Source organism: Staurois parvus, unplaced genomic scaffold, assembly GCF_062004578.1.
Source record: "Staurois parvus isolate SC_StPar_1 unplaced genomic scaffold, SC_StPar_1.0 ptg002226l, whole genome shotgun sequence".
Taxonomy (NCBI): Eukaryota; Metazoa; Chordata; class Amphibia; order Anura; family Ranidae; genus Staurois; species Staurois parvus.
Genome location: NW_028320022.1, coordinates 79214 through 99692, shown reverse-complemented (window position 1 = coordinate 99692; position 20479 = coordinate 79214). Strand labels below are relative to the sequence as shown.

The 20479-nt window shown below is 39.4% G+C and overlaps 1 protein-coding gene and 1 long non-coding RNA gene across 2 annotated transcripts in view; both read right to left on the bottom strand.

Moving 5' to 3' along the window:
- Positions 1–18859, bottom strand: part of LOC149431518 (leucine zipper protein 1-like) — a 32293-nt gene extending 13434 nt beyond the window's left edge. The window contains exon 1 of the mRNA XM_089665512.1: positions 18781–18859. The gene's annotated coding sequence lies outside the window, so the exon portion shown is untranslated. The remainder of the gene's footprint in view (positions 1–18780) is intronic.
- LOC149431517 (uncharacterized) overlaps positions 1–19842 on the bottom strand; it is a 43860-nt gene extending 24018 nt beyond the window's left edge. Inside the window, exon 1 of the long non-coding RNA XR_016309246.1 lies at positions 19541–19842. This is a non-coding gene — a long non-coding RNA (uncharacterized LOC149431517). The remainder of the gene's footprint in view (positions 1–19540) is intronic.
- Between the last annotated feature and the right edge of the window lie 637 nt (positions 19843–20479).

The window sequence follows — 20479 nt, the reverse complement described above, 5'->3', positions numbered from 1 at the left end:
TCATTTGCACCCATGCTGATGTAACAAAAAGGGTTGACTGAATTGTATTATATATTCGCTTTCCAAAATGCAAAGGTCTGTCTGCTTAGTGTTCCTAAAATCTTTTTTCCATAGAAAAACTTATGCTCTGTCCATTTACATTTCCTAAAATACAAACAAAAATTGTTGAAGATACTGAACTTGCACAAAAGCTTAATTAAAGAAGCCCTCTCTGTATTACCAGATTATATTTTCTATATTTCTATTTGCAGAGCTACCTTTATATCTAAACCTAACCTTTTAATAATTCTGTACCAGTTTGTTCGGCTGAGATGTCAGTTAATATGCAACATGTATCTGATCTGCTTACCCAGATACCAAGGATTATTTATTGCCCATTTCCTGCATAATTATCACTGGGAATTGAGGAGCAATTCTTGGTTAAATTTAAAAGCTTTAACTACTTGCCTACAGGGCACTATCACCCCCTTCCTGCCCAGGCCAATTTTGAGCTTTCAGCTCTGTCAAAAGTAAATGACAATTGCGCAGTCATGCAACACTGTACCCAAAGCAAGTTTTTATACTTTTTTTGAGACAGATAGAGCTTTCTTTTGGTGGTATTTAATCATCACAGGTTTTTTTTTTAATTTTTTGCTAAACTAAAAAAGACAAATTTTGAAGAAAAAAAAAAAAGTTTTTTTAGTTTGTTATAAAATTTTGTAAATAAGTAATTATTCTCCTTCACTGATGAGTGCGGATGAGGCTGCACTGATGGGTACTGGCAGGCATCATTGATGGGCACTGAAAGGCAGCACTGATAGGCGGCACTGATAGACTGCATTAATGAGGCGGCACTGATGGGCACCAATGATGGGCATTGACAGGCACCACTAATGGGCATGGATATGTGCCACTGACTGGCACTGAAAGGCAGCACTGATAATCAGGGCACTGATGTTTAGTGCCCTGATTATCAGTGTAGATGTCCCCCCTGAGAAATGCCGCTTACCAGCTCTCCTCAGCGTGAGAAGAGGACTGCCGATAACTGTCATTTCCTGTTTACATGTGATCAGACACAGCTGATCACGATAGAGGCTACGTCAAGGGCGCTTTACTGCAATCGGTGATCCGCTATGTCTGAGGAAGGGGAAGTGCATGCACAGCTACCGTGGGAGGACGTCATGGGATGTCCTCCCAGAACAAGAGAGCTCCTGCCTGTCTGTCATTTCCCTATACGGCAGGCGAGAGACAGTTAACGTGAACCTGTGGTTTGACTATATAGGGCAAAGCAATAGGTTCAAATAAACAAAGCCCCCCCCAGCAGCATAGATCTACTTTTTTGGGTTTGCTGGTGCTTTGTTTATACAGGTCTTCAATCCTGGCGGATAAACTAGGAGCTTACACAGTGCTAGAGTTTTATTGAGGGTCAAATCACCCCTCCTTTATCAAAGAACCTTTTTTGGAGGTAAAAAGAATAAAACTACTAGTCAAACTACTTAGAAGCCCACAATGCTGGGATGGTCATCAAAAAAAAGAAAAAAAAAAAAAGAAAAAAAGTGTTTTAAGAGCAACATCTTAACACAAGTACTGATTGCCTCTGTGTAAATAAGTTACTGCCTGCAAAAAATTTACTTTTCAGCATCCAGAAAAGCATTCTTTCAGCTTGCCTATTTGCTCTCATGTCCAGCTTTCAAGCAACAATTTACCTATTTTCAACCAGTACTGTTGGCTGTGGTTTGAGCAGAAGCTATCCAAGAGCCATAGTAATTGTAAAAACGTTTATGGCCTGCAATGAGCAAAGGAGTTGTAATTCCTATGGTGATTGTTTATACAGTAATAAGTACTTCCATGGCTTTTTCCAAAGGACAACACTATAGTTTCCAATCCCTTAGTGGTTGTTGTAGCAATTGTACATACAGATATGGACGCAGACATCCATTTTGCTCAAGATACACCATCTTGTGTCATTCTCACTCCAAATCAGTCCCCCTCCCTTTTTGTTGAATGGCATGTGGTCTGTTTGTGTGCTGAGTTCAGGAGTGCACAGGGCACAGCTGGATACACTTCATGGTTGTAAACCCAATTAGCTGGTTCCATGAGATCTGCCAGACTCTTGCTCTGGCCGGATCGTAAAGCTATAAACCCGTCAGTCACTAGACTTGAAAAGCATTCCGAAATAGCAGTAAAACCTACATCCCACTTGGAACCATTTTTTCATACAATTTCATAACTCCCGGCAGAAAACAGGTACAATAAAACAAAGCATATATTCAGATAGGTCAGTTTAATGCGAGTCATCTGATACCTTACATCCCTAGATAACGTCTACCCGAGAGCAGAAAGTGATATCTCTTTAACCGTCACAGGCAGATATGCAACATCTGGATGTTCATCAGATGATTCTGCATATTATTGTACCAGTGGATAGGATGCTACATGTACCTATGGAAGGTTATTGACCGTGGTATAAACTGGGAGGGATTTGGGTCACAGCCGGGGTCTCCGCCTAAACCCCCTCCCCAAATGAGGCGATTGGCCCTTGGCTTCAGTAGATACCCCCTGCTGGGGGACTAGAAAATAGGCTGTCAGGCCTGGAGAAGTAAGATGAAGAGATTCTCCCTTTTTAACATCAGGAACCAACTTTGGGAGAAACGGTACCTTTTTGTTCAGGACACTTGAATCTGCTTAAACCAAGGACTCTGGCAAGTATTCTACCTCTCTAAACGTCTTTCTGTTATCTCTCCGTTGTGTTATTGCTCTCTGTATTTATATATAGGCTACATCTTTTTCTGTAAATATTTTTATTGCACCATTTTGGCCTTTTTAGTAATAAATCCTATTTTCTGAAAAGTGTTGAACTGTTTCTAAAGCTCTTTAATGCAAACTAAAAATCTCTGTCTTTGAAGAGCGCTACTGTGTATTTTAAACTTCTGCATACATCTGCCTGCAGTGACAGTGTGTATACAGACGCTTATTCAAACATCATAGTGTTACTGCTAAGATTTGTAAGTTTCCTCCTCTGTAAAAAAAAGCTGGTGGTGGCAGTGTGAAGGGTTAATTGCGTAATTAACCTGACCCAGTAACAATCGCTCTCAGGCTGCGGCACATAGATTGTGGTCCAGTGAGCTGGAAAATCTCTGTGCATAGGGCAGCTGAGAGTGGCATTGTTACGCAAGTGGCAGCGTGGTTTTAAATTGGCTAGTCCTTCGGTCACAAGTTGGCGAGATGGACTGGGTCTGACAGTGTTGTGTTTTTATTACCAGTGGTAAGGGTGGTCTTGAGCGCGTCACTGGAGTGCCAATTCTTTTTCAATACTAAAGGCAGCAAAGGCAAGGTAGTTTTCTCCTTCATTCTTCCATGGAGAATAGTGAAGGACTAAGTCTTTTAACAAGTAGTTTTTCCTCATCAAGACAGACAAGCTTCCAATGAGATTAGATTCTCCAACTGCTTGAGATACTAGTTATTGGCCCTTAGGAAAAAGGACCAAAAGTATCACAACAGATGTTCAAATTCAGGAGAATCGCTTGCAATCATTGAGCAGTTTCAGCCATACACTTTTTGCACATTTTAGTAATGTTGGGAAATAATTACTATAACTATAGATATTATGAACAGACATTCCGTGCAAAAACGTCTGGAAGAAAGTCCATCAGCCAGGTTGGACTCCTGATTGATCGACATTGGGGGAGTTTTTCCACTGGTGCACACAGAATCTAGTGCTGCTGTGCATAGTAATCAATCAGCTTCTAGGTTTTGTCAAAGCTTACTTGAACAAGCTGAAGGTAGAATCTGATGGGTTACTATGTACAACTGCACCAGATTCTGAGTGTTCTAGTTTTAGTAATTCCCCCATTGTCTCCTTGAGATACAGATATTGGTTTGCAGAACACACATGCAAGCTGAATGGAAGCAAGTGTATGTCTGCGTGTGATTATTGGTGGTCTAATATTTACGAACAGCTTTTGGAGAAAGGACCTGAATTTGAAATTACTTATAGATGAATACATTTTCAAATAAAAAAACAAAAACAAAAAAAAACAGTATTCTTTAAACTCTATAAATTCAGAGAACATGTTAAATATGTGCAGGTAGATAAGGCAGCCGAACTTACTTAAACACTAGCATTCTTCTTTTATAGTAACTGTAGATAAAGGCAAACAGTTTTGAAGATTTACAATTTCAAAAAAAAAAAAAAAAAAAAATGTATTTTAAAGCTGGCCATACACAAGTCTTTTTTTTTTTCATTCAACGATCAGGTTGAAAAATAACTTGATTCCCCCATCCACACTCAGCAGGAGGGATTCCCTCATCCACATCTTGTATTCTGATAGCAGGAAGACTTCCCCGCTTGTCAAATACACTGATCAGCACTGTCTGCTATTGCCAAAATTGTCCAACAGGCTGGTTGTACACAAGTCGATTGATTGATCAACTTGTGTATAATCAGCCTGCCAATAAATGGATCACAATGCGGCCGGTCTCTGCTGAACCAGCCATATTTCAATTAATTTATGGTCGGCTTAACCCTTTGAGGACCATAAGATTACGGAATGCCAAAAGAATCAATTTTTTGTTTTTAAACTTCGTACACTTCAGTTGCTGTAACTAAGCCATTTTTATGAAATAATTGGCAAAAAGCTAGATCCATTTGTTGATAAGAACAAAAATTTTGACTCAAACCAAAAAAAAAAAAAAAAAGTATTTAAAAGTTCTTAATCAGATGATACAGGCAATTAAAAACATGGGACAAATACGTCCCTTGGTCCTCAAAGGGTTAAGGACGGACATATAGAGAATTCTTTAGAACAGTTATAGTCATGCTTTAGTTTTCCTAGCTCACAGACTTTTATACAATCAGATAATAAAACAAAATAGATAGGTCTTTATAGGCACCAAAGTCATTGAAACCACAAAATATAAAACTTGAACTTTATTCCAAATTAGTAAAAAAATAGCTAAAACACCATGCATATAGAAGTAAATCGTTGATAGTTACATGGAACAAACAACACCTAACATTTGATACTGCATCATTCAAAATAGGGAGAGATACATCTGTATTCCCCTTGGATGTAAGAACCCAAACACAATATAATACAATCACAACAATCTGAACTTCCTGAAACTATAAAGAAAAAAAAAAAAAAAAAAAGTACCACCCAAGTTAGATAGTGAAGTAAGTTTGGGCTAGCAGGGTGGTTGCATAGAACACTCTACCTCACCCACACAGAAAAATATCTGTCTTAGAGCAAGAATGAAACCTGTATGGTCCTGCAGGCTCAGACACACCTATATTCTACTGAAATAGGAAGCTGACACAAATCTATATGTCAACCCTTTCACTGTCACCACAGGTGTGTCAAACATCTTGATTTGCTTAAAAGAAGCGGCAGCCAACAATCTAAAAAAAGCCTTCCTTTGAATTCCTGATAATCCAAATGTATAACTTAGTACCAATAGTACATTACTTGACTAAGGTAAATTTACATGCAACTTACAGTGTAGCGCAACAAAGTACAGACCTTTACTTTCTGACTAGACAGAGAACAATGTTAAAATGTTCATTCTTTTTGCTGAGGACTTTGCAAGCATTACACCATAAAACATACCTTCCATATTAAAAAGGTAGTCAGCTTTGTATGCTTTTGTATTATTTTGTGATTTAAACTAACATTTACCTGAAAACTGCAGTGTTTTTTAAAACATTGATGTATTATATCTTGAAAATATTTTCCATGCAAATAGTGGCAGTCTGCATCCTTGCCGAATGAGAAAATCAAAATACAAGCGTTAACAACTTTTTTTTTCCCCCTGACTTATAATGTATTTGTAAAGTAGGCGTGTATAACGTAACCAGTATACACCGCGTTCCAAATTATGCAAATTCTAAGTGTCACAAAGATTAAATATTTTGTTTTTCAGTGTAACTCATGGATGGCATTGTGTCTCAGGGCTCTTTTGATCACTGAAAACAATCTCAGACACCTGTGATAATTAGATTGGCCGGTGAGCCCAATTTAAGGAAAAACTACTAAAGGAGGGTGTTCCACATTATTAAGCAGAGCAGCATTTTCAAGCAATATGGGGAAGAAAAAGGATCTCTCTGCTGCCGAAAAGAGTGAAATAGTTCAATGCCTTGGACGAGGTATAAAAACATTAGATATTTCACGAAAACTTAAGCATGATCATTGCACTATTAAGAGATTTGTGGCCGATTCAGAGCACAGACAGCTTTGTGCAGATAAGGCACATTGAGGAAGATTTCTGCCAGATCCATGCATCGGATCAAGAGAACAGCTACTAAAATACCATTACATAGCAGCAAACAGATATTTGAAGCTGCTGGTGCCTCTGGAGTCCCACGGACATCAAGGTGTAGAGTCCTCCAGAGTCTTTCAACTGCATAAACCTTCTATTCGGCCACCAATAACCAATGCTCACAAGCAGAAATGGCTGCATTGGACAGAAAAATACATGAAGACTAATTTTCAAACAGTCCTGTTCACTGATGAGTGCCGTGCAACCCTGGATGGTCCAGATGGATAGAGTAGTGGACGGTTGGTGGACGGCCACCCTGTTCCAACAAGGCTGCGACATCAGTAAGGCGGTGGTGGAGTCATGTTTTGGGCCGGAATCATGGGAACAGAGCTGGTCGCCCCTTTAGGGTCCCTGAAGGTGTAAAGATGACCTCAGCAAAGTATGTGGAGTTTATGACTGACCACTTTCTTCCCTGGTACAGAAGGAAGAACTATGCTTTCCATAATAAAATCATCTTCATGCATGACAATGTACCATCTCATGCTGCAAAGAATACCTCTGCATCAATGGCTGGTATGGGGATAAAAGGAGAGAAAGTCATGGTGTGGCCTCCATCCTCCCCTGACCTCAATCCTATTGAGAACCTTTGGAGCATCCTCAAGCAAAAGATCTATGAGGGTGGGAGGCAGTTTACATCCAAACAGCAGCTCTGGGAGGCTATTCTGACATCTTGCAAACAAATTCAAGCAGAAACTGTCCAAAAATTCACAAGTTCAATGGATGCAAGACTTGTGAAGCTGCTATCAAATAAAGGGTCCTATGTTACAATGTAAAGTGACCTGTTAAAATGTTTAAAAAGTTAAAATGTTGTTAAAAGTTTGATTGAAATAGCTTTTGATTTCAGTAAATATGCTGCAAACACAACAAATGACAATTTTCAGTTCTTTACAACAATTAAAGTGTTTTGAAACTTACTGTGCGTAATAATTTGGAACAGTGCATTGTAAGTTTATATTTAAAAAAAATACTGTTATCAATTATTAAGAGTACAATTCAAATTTTATTGAACAAACCTCCTAATGATAACATGAGAATTATGCTGACTGTTATTTACATCAATTATTTAGGTAAATTAGAAAAATATCATTTGCATAATAATTTGGAACACGGTGTAATGTGGTTCTAAACTGAAAATACAGAGCACAGCTATAATATTTGACTGCCTCATTACTAATTATACAAACAGGGCTTTAAAACAATAAAGTGCACCTTTCCCTCCTTTCACCTAAAACTCACTTCCACGGTCCACTTCCTGGTTTCACTGAGGCACTGGTGATGCAGCCCCAACCACACAGTCCTCCCTGGGAAGGGTGATGTCACTAGTGCCTTCTGGGAGATCTCAAGCATAGCCTTATAGGCTTTACACACATGCTAGGTTTGTGAGTATATTTCTTGTTTTTTAATAAACCTTGGATAATGCACTAGGTGTTTGCACTACCTGTATGCTTTTTTCCAGTTTGTTGATCTCCCCATCTGAGGAGGGCTGCATCTCTGGAACGTTATTCATAGGCCATTTATACATCTGATCCCTTGGCCCTCCCCTCTGAAGCGCTGGAGAGTTTTCAGTTCTGTCCACTTAAGGCAAGTATTAGGTGGGGCTGGGGAGCTTCGCACAGGTTTTTTTACCTTCATGTATAGAATGCACGAAGGTAAAACACCATCAGCCTTTAGAACCACTTTAAGTTTAACTTGGCTAAGATTAGTATTAGCTGCAATGGCAATATGCAATGGAAGGTGAGCAGAAAGCCTCAAAAGAAAACAGATTGATAGGGCAGGTCATCTGGTCTCTATAGTTCTATATAATGCTTAATGTTTTAGACCAGAGGTGGGCAAACTTTTTGACTTGAGGGCCGCAATGGGTTCATATATTGGACCCGGGGGCCGGACCAAGAGTAGATGAATGATGTGTATGTGTCATCCATAGTAAGTATAGTAATATTCCCCCATAGTAAGTATAGTAATATTCCCCCATAGTAAGCATAGTAATTAATCCCCCATATAGTAATTCATCCCCCATAGTAATTAATCCCCCATATAGTAATTCATCCCCCATAGTAATTAATCCCCCATATAGTAATTCATCCCCCATAGTAATTAATCCCCCATAGTAATTAATCCCCCCTATAGTAATTCATCCCCCCTATAGTAATTCATCCCCCCTATAGTAATTCAATTTACTTAGCTTTGCTCCGCACGTTCCTCTCGCCGTGTTCCCGCGCCATTCTGGTCTTCAGGGCGGACTGTGAGAGGAGCCTAGCTCCCCTCACGTTCGTCACGCTGCCCCGCCTACACACATCCTGACAGCCATCCCGACAGTATCACGCTCCGCGGGCCGGATTAAAAGGTCCGCCGGGCCGTAGTTTGCCCATTGCTGTTTTAGACAATGGACAGGAATCTATGTATCCACCTACCTATCCACTACCCTTCAAAATAGTTTTATGTTCAAAACAACATAATTCTGTTTTACTTATGCCAATAATCTCCAGGGTTCCACTTATGGTCAGTGCAAACCAAAGGATTTTATAAACAGTCTAACTGCTTATCTCAGATTGCTGAAACACCTTCCCTTATCCCTTTATAATTCACAACAAAAGAAACAGATAATTTAGATGCCAATGTTATGCAGCCCAGACATTATAGATGTGCACACTGCCAAACCTATCCCAAACAGCTTCTGGTAAACTCCGAGATCCTACATTATTTGGATTCAGGTTTCCATCATCGGACTGAGAATACATACACATCACACATCTTGTGCAGAATACATAGAGGCTTACTAAAGCTGGTCAAAAATGGATAGAAATGCAGCTGGCTCAGCAGAGACCGGCTGCATTTGCACACCTCTATGGCTGTTCTCTCTTGACAAAAGTTGATTTAACAGTCAATTTCTGTTGAACGGGAATGTTGAAACATTGTTGTTGATTAACAGTTTGCAGCAGTTGATTAGTGCTTTTTGACAGCAGAGGGGGACCCACTGTCAGAATACAATGGCACTGTGGGGAGAATTTCTCCACCCACCTTGCTGGTGTGGGTGGAGGAATACTTTTTTTTTTTTTTTTTTTAAATGATTAACCTATGGCAGCCTTAATTTAGAAAAAATGTGCAAAAATCAGTAAGCCACCACAGCCATTTATTGTTCACTGATCGGACTCCTGTAAAAAACTGGAAATGAATTGAAGTCTATCTATTGCTGTAATTATGGCCCCTTTTACTGCTATATTGGACAAGCCCACTACAGTTACAGTTTATTGACCTATGCTTTAAATTACAACTAAGTTGTCAATAACCTACCTATTGAATGTTTATTATGCCAAATACCTGTTAAATACTAAACAATTTCAATTAAACACTGTAGTATGGTAAAAAAATTATGCAAAAATGAAAAGGCAATGAAATATTTCTATAATTATTAGATATACTGTGTGGTATAAATTATTGACAAACATTTTAATCACTCCATTTTGACAAATGTTAAGAGTCTTACATAAAGTTTGATCTTAGAATCAAACTCTTAAAAGACAAGACTTCAATTACCAACATGAAATTTATCATCTCAAACCCACACTTAACTAGATTTTAATATTTTATAAAGGCATCCATTTCATTCACTTTCATAGCATTATGCTGTGCCAACTTACAATATACCGTAAACAAAAATCACTAATCGTGCAAGTTCAATTAGGCAATATGCAAGTATATAAATCTTCTGTTCCAGTTACTAGTTATCAGAAAATAAATAATGTACATGGTTGAGAAGTGGTTAAAGTACTTAAACTATAGACCAACTTTAAAATGTTGCCTCCCCTTTGCCCTGCATACATTTTAGTATAAACCATATATAAAAACATCCTTTTTTTAAATTTTTTTCCATCCAGCCATATGACTGCAATACTCCTCCTCTTTGTAAATGTGCGGCTTGCGGGCATGACCATGCCTAGAGATATGGATGCCAATGGTATGGACGCCAGTGGATAATGTCACTGCTCTAAGTGATTCAGCCACATTGTTGGCCCTTCACATTTACACAGAGGAGTGGAGATTTGTGGTCATGTGACTGCATTGAAAGAGACTTCAGCCTCGGATGAAGTCCAAGAGGATGCAACTTGTAAGGCGGTGCTTGTGGGGAGGGACATCGTGGCTCCCACTGCTGTCTCAGCCAATGAGGGGGGAGTCCCTGGAGAGCCAAAGCTCTCATGCACATCGCTGGATCGAAATGCGGCTCAGGTAAGTATTTGGGGGGGGGGGGGGGGACTGCTGCAAACAGAAGGATTTTTTTACCTTCATGCATTCTATGCATTAAGGTAAAACACCTTGAGCCTTTACAACCACTTTAAACTGTGAAGGGATATTTGCTGGTTTGATCACCTAGGAACAGGGGTCTAACAGCACAGGTGAGGGGACACCCTGAAGGGGCAATGAGGGTGTATGATTTCACAAAGTTGTAAGTTACACAGTAGTGTTGAGAATGTAGAAGATCACATGGGAAATTGTCATGAATAAAAAGATCATGATCTATCACACATTATCACATATTTTGCACTATAATGAATGTATTTATGTATGAGGATTGTTATATTCATTTAAGGCTCTCACTAAAGCAAGGGGGAGTTTTATACACTTGTATATTACAGAGATTAGTTTATGTATATGCTATTGGAGCGCTGCACGTTTTACTGTTTTATTATTAGAGAAAGGTATTTACATTGTGACTCATACTAAAAATATATGCAGGGCAATGGGGAAGCAACATTTTGAAGTTGGTTTATTGCTTAGTCTTTTCTTCTACTTTCAGCACAAGGCTTGGGCTGCAGTGCACATTGAAAAAGGAAGGCTGCAGGTTACGGATGCAGTGTTTGGCACAGGAATAATGCCAGCTGTCACAAGACCAAGAAATAAGATAAGTGTTCATCTGCATTACACCTCTTAGACTAATGCCCCGTACACACGATAAGAAAATCGTCCGAAATATTTTGCGGAACCACTGATCGAACGATTTTCTCTTCGTTGATGAGCAGGATGGTTTAACCGATAACGATACTGTGAACGAAAAAATCCGGTTGAACAACAGTGAAAACTTTTGTCGTTTCGCATAGGAACAACCAATTTTCTATGTGGTGATATGACGGTCATACGAAAAAAATCTATCAAGCACTATCATGCATGAGCGGAAATAGAAGATGACCCGGATGTTTATGTCTAAGGAATCTTCGTAAACACAAGTGAAAAGATCCAAATGTTAAAAGTAGATTGGCCTAATGAGATAATGAAACCAGAATTATACATATTTTTATGTATCACTATTTATGTATATAGGTAATGTAATAAACTATATTATCCTCATTGATTTTAATTGTTGTGTATATTGCTCATTCTGGCCAGAAGGGCGTGGCTACAAGATCGCACGCACACTGCATTACTTCCACTTGTATGGAAGACATCAACACTTATTGCCCGACAAACAATTTTTTTTGAGATTGGTTAATGTGGGCCACGATTTCGACCAACGAATGAACTCCTCTCGGTCATCGGATGACCGAGCGGTCGATTTTCTAATTGTGTATTCCCACCTTAAACAAGCATTAAATCATTAATATAAATTAGTATGAGTGTTAGGGGGAAAGGGGGTATTTTGTAACTAGAGTTCAACTTTAAAGTGTAACTCCAGAGTTGCTGCAAAAAAAAAAAAAAAAAAAAAATCCCCTATTGGTGATCTATGTATATTGGTATATTGCAAAGGTTTTAACAAGCTCTGCTGCAGCTTCCGACTTTTTCTTGCTCTAAATAATTACCGTAGTTGTTTTTTTCACAAACAGTCTGTTCCAGACTTATTCCTAAATGGGAGGGGGTGGGGTGTTCAGCTTTGAAGCACTCAAGGGTTGATTTACTAAAGGCAAAAAAGATGTTCACTTTGCAAGAGAATTACAGTCAGGTCCATAAATATTGGGACATTGACACAATTCTAACATTTTTGGCTCTATACACCACCACAATGGATGTGAAATGAAACGAACAAGATGTGCTTTAACTGCAGACTGTCAGCTTTAATTTGAGGTTATTTACATCCAAATCAGGTGAACGGTGTAGGAATTACAACAGTTTGCATATGTGCCTCCCACTTGTTAAGGAACCAAAAGTAATGGGACAGAATAATAATCATAAATCAAACTTTCACTTTTTAATACTTGGTTGCAAATCCTTTGCAGTCAATTACAGCCTGAAGTCTGGAACGCATAGACATCACCAGACGCTGGGTTTCATCCCTGGTGATGCTCTGCCAGGCCTCTACTGCAACTGTCTTCAGTTCCTGCTTGTTCTTGGGGCATTTTCCCTTCAGTTTTGTCTTCAGCAAGTGAAATGCATGCTCAATTGGATTCAGGTCAGGTGATTGACTTGGTCATTGCATAACATTCCACTTCTTTCCCTTATAAAACTCTTGGTTGCTTTTGCAGAATGCTTTGGGTCATTGTCCATCTGCACTGTGAAGCGGCGTCCAATGAGTTCTGAAGCTTTTGGCTGAATATGAGCAGATAATATTGCCCGAAACACTTCAGAATTCATCCTGCTGCTTTTGTCAGCAGTCACATCATCAATAAATACAAGAGAACCAGTTCCATTGGCAGCCATACATGCCCACACCATGACACTACCACCACGATTCACTGATGAGGTGGTATGCTTAAGATCATGAGCAGTTCCTTTCCTTCTCCATACTCTTCTCTTCCCATCACTCTGGTACAAGTTGATCTTGGTCTCATCTGTCCATAGGATGTTGTTCCAGAACTGTGAAGACTTTTTTAGATGTCGTTTGGCAAACTCTAATCTGGCCTTCCTGTTTTTGAGGCTCACCAATGGTTTACATCTTGTGGTGAACCCTCTGTATTCACTCTGGTGAAGTTTTCTCTTGATTGTTGACTTTGACACACATACACCTACCTCCTGGAGAGTGTTCTTGATCTGGCCAACTGTTGTGAAGGGTGTTTTCTTCACCAGGGAAAGAATTCTTCGGTCATCCACCACAGTTGTTTTCCGTGGTCTTCCAGGTCTTTTGGTGTTGCAGAGCTCACCGGTGCGTTCCTTCTTTTTAAGAATGTTCCACACAGTTGTTTTGGCCACGCCTAATGTTTTTGCCATCTCTCTGATGGGTTTGTTTTGTTTTTTCAGCCTAATGATGGCTTGCTTCACTGATAGTGACAGCTCTTTGGATCTCATCTTGAGAGTTGACAGCAACAGATTCCAAATGCAAATAGCAGACTTGAAATGAACTCTGGACCTTTTATCTGCTCATTGTAATTGGGATAATGAGGGAATAACACACACCTGGCCTTAGAACAGCTGAGAAGCCAATTGTCCCATTACTTTTGGTCCCTTAACAAATGGGAGGCACATATGCAAACTGTTGTAATTCCTACACCGTTCACCTGATTTGGATGTAAATACCCTCAAATTAAAGCTGACAGTCTGCAGTTAAAGCACATCTTGTTTGTTTCATTTCAAATCCATTGCGGTGGTGTATAGAGCCAAAAATGTTAGAATTGTGTCGATGTCCCAATATTTATGGACCTGACTGTATACCCAGTGCTTAGTGAATGGCGTGAAGATCTGCTGGCTTGCATCACACAATCATGTGCAAGCAAAAATGTTAGGGTTTTTTTTTTTTCCAGATGTACTTGCATGTGATTGGGTGTTCTTCGAAATTCCACCACATTCTGGGGAAAATTCCCTTGAAAAATGAGCAGCCTATTTGCCTTTAATAAATTAACAGTCAGAACTCTAATGTGGAAAGCTGCTGCAGGGCCTGCATCCCTTTAGTAGGTAAGCCACAGGGAAGTATCTCACCAAAAATGAAATGTCCACTGTAGGTAATGCCTAAAACTTTACTTGTAAAATTGTGCAAACCACAGAGATAACAATGAGCCAATCAATCAAGCAGGAAAGACATTTCTGGGGCAATTTGTACATCAGATGTGTACAGAATGCCTCCGGGTTGCCATACTGAATTTGACAGTTTTAGAAATTTACATTGGTTGCACATTTAAATATAAAGATATTTTTAATACATTTAATAAATGTATCTTTATTTCCAAAGACAACATGCATAAAGAGCTGCAAGAAAAAAAAATATGTTTTACCATGGAGAATTTTCATCATCTGTGTAGAAATATTGCAGTGGCTCACAAAAGAAGTTACTTGCATGTTGTAATTTAACACTTAACATAAAATGATTATTTTGTACATAATTAGTATACAAATTTAAATAAAATACATATTGTTTTCCAGATTTAAAGAAAATAACCTCATTTTTTGATACTAATATACTATCTTCAAAATATAATTTAAATGATATCATCTCTTCTCGGCATGAGCTTCCAACAGTGTTTACACCCTCTGGTCCAAAATCTTCTCTGGCTGTCACTGTGCACAATTCCCCAAATGCTTGAACAGGCCTGTACTCCTAGCATTATTAGTGGTGGGAGCACAGCACCATTCAAGTATATAAAGAGGGTTACTGCACTGGTGAAAGCAGAATAGATTTCAGGCCCAAGGATGTCAACACCAGAGGAGGAATGTGTAGCCCAGTGTTTTTGCTGCTCTCCTTGCTTGTGTTAACAAAGAAACAGGCACAGCTGTAAATGAAGACTGCTAAGCCGAGAAGCCTTCTGCTCAATAGTAATGCACAGAGGGAAAGGATTGTGGAAACGTAGTTCTTTACAGACTGACCTGGCTTGCTAGGCTGGGAGGGGGAAACTACAGATCCCATGATGCACTGGGGCTCAGAAAAGAGGTGGTTTTCGTTTATGTTTTCTTGGCTTTAGAAGGCGCGTGGGGCTGTCAGCAGACCGCTCACCACTGCACGCGAGAGGGAGAGAGACTTAGCGGCATATATTTTGGGACTTTGGAGCACGCCACAGATGCTGACAGAGCCCACTGCCTTATCAAGCGGAAGGACGCTATGGACAATGACCAGTTGTGCCGCCAACCGTAAACAAAAGGAAGATCACCTGCTACCGTAGGAGATGGTGATAGGCTGCTGGCCAAAAATCCCACTACAATTTGACAAGCGGGGCGGGGTTGCCTGCAAGTATCACAGGGCCAGTGGCTTTATCATTGCTTACAGTACTCTGACATAATTTGGGTCCCAACAAGCTAGCCAACAGAAGTGAGGGAATATTACGGACTGCTGAACTCTTATGGTGGTGTGATTCTTCTTAGTAACAATTGCCCCAGTAGAATGTTCTTTATGCCAACTGTTTGATTTAAAATATATATATATATATATCAATATATATATATATCATATTACACATACACACACACTGTTCATTCATTTGCAGCATATTACTATTGTTCACCCACTTCCCACATATTACTAGTGCTCATCCATTTGCAGCATATTTCTTGCTATTGTTTAAATGTTTGCTGTGTCACTACTACTCAATCTCTCTTTTGCCACTGGGGTACTACAAATACAGGGTGCAGCAACATAACTTCCTTTTTTCAAAACGCAATAAAACCCACTTTATGAATCAGAATTGTTTTTATTGTCTTTAATAATGTAGGTACATATCTAAAGTTCTGTTTTACACAGTTTTGAAAATCATATCAGGTAGGGGACGCCCCCCATTGTCCATACACTGAATAAATGAATTCAGACCGGTATGTGAACATGTTGGAGGAATTTGTTTTTCCACGACTTGATGAATTGGACTTAGGGGACATTTGGTTCCAACAGGACAAAGCAACGGCTCACACTTCAAGAGCATCAATGGCTGTTTTAAGGGAACACTTCCCAGAGCGCCTCATCTCAATAAGGGGCGATTTGGAGTGGCCAGCCTGCTCCCCTGATTTGGCCCCTTGCAACTTTTTTTTGTGGGTTTTTTTTAAATGCCGCGTTTATGTAAACCGTCCAAGGACCCTACAAGACCTGAAGGCCAACATCCACGCAGAAATTGCCAACATACCCGCTGCTATGCTGGTAAGGGTCATGAAAACCGCCAGAAATCAGCTTATTCAGTGTATGGACAATGGGGGCGTCCCCTACCTGATATGATTTTCAAAACTGTGAAAAACAGAACTTTAGATATGTACCTACATTATTAAAGACAATAAAAACAATTCTGATTCATAAAATGGGTTTTATTGCGTTTTGAAAAAAGGAAGTTATGTTGCTGCACCCTGTATATCTGCGATAAATATTCCCCACCCAGTCAGGTGCGTGGTGCTATTGACAGAAGGTGCTGAGAAACCAAACCTTCTGGACATGTATCCTCCTGTCCCTTGCAGAACTCAATGGTTACTCCCACTGACCTGCACATCAGTACGGTGTCCTGTAGTAACATAGGGGTTGGCTGGAAAAATTACTGAAAGCAGTGATAAACCCAGGAGATACACTCCAGAAAGTATAGTTTTCAGAGAAGACTTCAGAGGAAGATTCCTTTCACAGAGAAGCACTTAACAGAAAGAAAGGTAGAGAACAAACACTCTTCTTTTGCAAGGGCAGCTTTGTGGCCAGTTCTAATACCTGACAGGGTCACTTTAAATGTCTACACTTACAGACCATTAAAACTTCCTTTGAAATGCAAATTCACTACCTCACAGTGAATGTGCAAAATAAAAAAAGTTTTTGGTGAATAGGCAGTGAAAATGTGGTGATTGTCACCAGGTTATAAACAGAATAAATGATACAGGAAAACCTTTTCCCAAAAACTTCAGCTTTTGATTAATGTCCATAATGGTTGCTTTATACAGTGATTGTACAGGGGAATAAATGTTTTATAAGGATAATGGAATATTCAGTAGTAAACGAACACTGATTAACAAGCGAATGCGACATTCACCAAGTTATATTTAGAACAAAAACTGGCAAATAACACAAAAAGGGAACACTGCAAGCACAATGCTTTAGTCAACCCGAGGTGACACAGAGATACTGTTTAGAGGTTACCATACCAGTTCAATCAGCTTATGCTTTTTCTAAGACTTATAAAAACAGAATCTAAAGCATATAAAACATTTTTTTAGGTTTGTATGGAATATAAGAGAGCATGAACCCCTGTCAGGTATTAACTGTACCCCCTGGGAAAGTCACCATTCTACTGGTTCTGTGGACCATTGTATCTGATGCAAAAAGTGATTGGAAAGCCAACATTTCTGAATTGCCACAGGAAAAGGTGGAAAGGGGAAACCTTTAATTTGATAAACCTGCTCTGGTGACAAATATCTAAAAGGTGGCCATACACTATAAAATGTAATGTAAAAATTCCTTTAACCCTTTCGCTGCCAAAGCAGTTTTTGCGGGGGGTATTTGAACACGTTTAAAAAAAAAAATATTTTAGGCCTGAAGATTGCATAAACCCCCCAAACATTATTTATGTTCTGAAAGCAGACACCCCAGAGAATAAAATAGTAGTAGTTCACACAATATTACCACAACAGTTTATGAAAGGCAAAGTTTCAGTAAAAAATACACTAAAGTTAATTTTGGAACACACAAATGCAATGAATTACCATTTTTTTTTGTTAAAATAATTAAAAGATGATGTTGCACCAAGTAAATAGATACCCAGCATGTCAACCCTTAAAATTTGCTGGTCCTGCTTCTATCTGGCAGCCAGAAGTTGGCTTGTCAGATATACACACTCCTGATGACTGCAGCCACCAAGAGTGTATGTAAAAACGTACAGACGTGGAAGTAAAAGTGTTAAATATACCAAAATTATGTGATATAAGGATATACCTAAACAATCCATTCAATTAGTATCCAATCAGATCTTGCACTACATAGGTGATGGTAGATCTAAAGGAGACTGTACAATCAGATTGTATACTGTACAGTCAGCATAAGATGAGATTTCCCTTTGCTTTGGATAGATTTACGCTTCCTGCTCTGTGCCTGGGACAGGAGTGAAAGATTTTCCACAATAGAAACAAACAGATTTAAAAAAAACATACATTAGTCTGTACTAAAATTTAAAGTGATACTAAAGTCTTGTTTTAAAAAACAAAGAAAAAAAAACACAAGATACACTTACCTTCTCTGTGCAGTGGCTTTGCACAGAGCAGCTCCTCTTCTCGGGTCCCCCGCCCGCGCTCCTGGCCCCTCCCTCCTGTAGGGTTACCACACAGTATGCAGCTTGCTATGGGGGACTCAAGCAGGCATGCTCCTGAGCAGCAGCTCTGAATGTCCATTCACAGACAGAGACAGGTCTCTGCACCACCCCCTCCCTCTCCTGATTGGCTCACTGTCTGTGACTGGAGTCAATGGCTCCTACTGCTGCCTCAGCCAATCAGGAGTGAGATTCCCCAGAGAACCGAGGCTCTCGTGAACAGGATAGGGCTCAGGTAAGTGTTAGGGGGGGCTGCTACACAGGTTTTTTTACTTTCATGCATAGAATGCATGAAGGTAAAAAACCTTAAGCCTTTACAATCACTTTAAGAAATTTACATATGTTTTAAAGGTTACACATTTTAGAACAGTCATCATACCTTTCAAAACGTATACATTCCAGTTAGGAGTACATCAATGCCTCTAAGTTGTTCTGTGATGGAACTTTTGCATTACCTGTTGAATAGGAGAGAGAAAACATTTAAATTTTCATACACCCGTGTGTGAATTAGACATATGTAGCATTACCATAGTGAAATGAAAACAAAAACACAGTAACGTAAACTTACTGCCCCAATGTCATAAAAGCTCTTCCATGTCATGAAATTTACATAAATATATACTGCTCGACCGCAACATGTTAGACAAATCTGCCAAGTATTACTGGGTCACATAGTCCATCAATAGAGCCTCACAGTGACTCTCAATCCAAACAGGTGGTAATCAGTAGTAAATCTAAAATAATGTTTTAGGCTCCATGCACACTAGTGGTTTTTTAAGCTCCTAGAAGCTATTAGCATTTTTTTCTGCTCTTAGAAGCCAAGTAGTGTTATCCTATTTGTTTGTGCACACTATTATAAGCTATTAGTGTTTTTTTTAGCTTCAGCATCTAGAAGCAAAAAAAAAAAAAAAAAAAAAAAAAAAAAAAAAAAAAAAAAAAAAAAAGAAGGAGAAGCTAGTGTTATCCTACGTGTCCATGCACACTATTTTAGGCTAGTAGCATTTTCCAATCTTCAATGCTCTGGAGAAGAAAAAAATAAATAAAACATTTGTTTTTGTAGTTTTTTTTTTTCCAACAGAAACACTCCTAAACCCAACTAAAACATGCCTAACAGCTGTTTCTAGGCTTTTTTTCTCTACATACAGTTGTGTCCAAAATTATTCAACCCCCAATGCTGTAAAGGGGTTTAGGGACTATAGTGTACATTTGGAATTGTATTCAGAATCAAATCCTACAAGGACGTTGTAACTACCCAAATGCAACTAAAATGACATCAATTGTTTATGTAATACAGTAGTAAATGGTTCTTATGTGGTTTCTTCATTGCCACAATTATTCAACCCCTTAAAGACTACCACTCTGAAGAACAGAGGTTCATACAGGTGCTTTCCATCAGGTATTGAAAACACCTGTGGATGTCACCGAGCAGCAATCAAGCATAATAAGCACCAATTAGGCAGCTTTAAAATGACTGTGATACTCAGCTCCTTCTAGACATTTACTGGTGTGGTTACAAACATGGTGAAGGCAAGAGAATGGTCCAGGAAGACAAGAGAAGAGGTGATTTCTCTTCACAGGAAGGGCAATGGCTATAAGAAGATTGCAAAGATGTTAAACATACCAAGAGACACCTTAGGAAGCATCATTCGCAAATTCAAGGCAAAGGGCACTGTTGAAACGCTACCTGGTCGTGGCAGAAAGAAGATGCTGACTTCGACTGCTGTGCGCTACCTGAAGCGTAGAGTGGAGAGAAGTCCCCGTGTGACTGCTGAGGAACTGAGAAAAGATTTGTCAGATGTGGGTACAGAAGTTTCAGCCCAGACAATAAGACGCACACTGCGTAATGAAGGCCTCCGTGCCAGAACTTCCAGGCGTACCCCCTTGCTGTCTCCAAAGAATAAGAAGAGTCGACTGCAGTATGCCAAAAGCCATGTGGACAAACCACAAAAGTTGTGGGATAGTGTTCTGTGGACTGATGAAACAAAATTAGAACTGTTTGGGCCCATGGATCAACGCTATGTTTGGAGGAGGAAGAACAAGGCCTATGATGAAAAGAACACCTTGCCTACTGTGAAGCA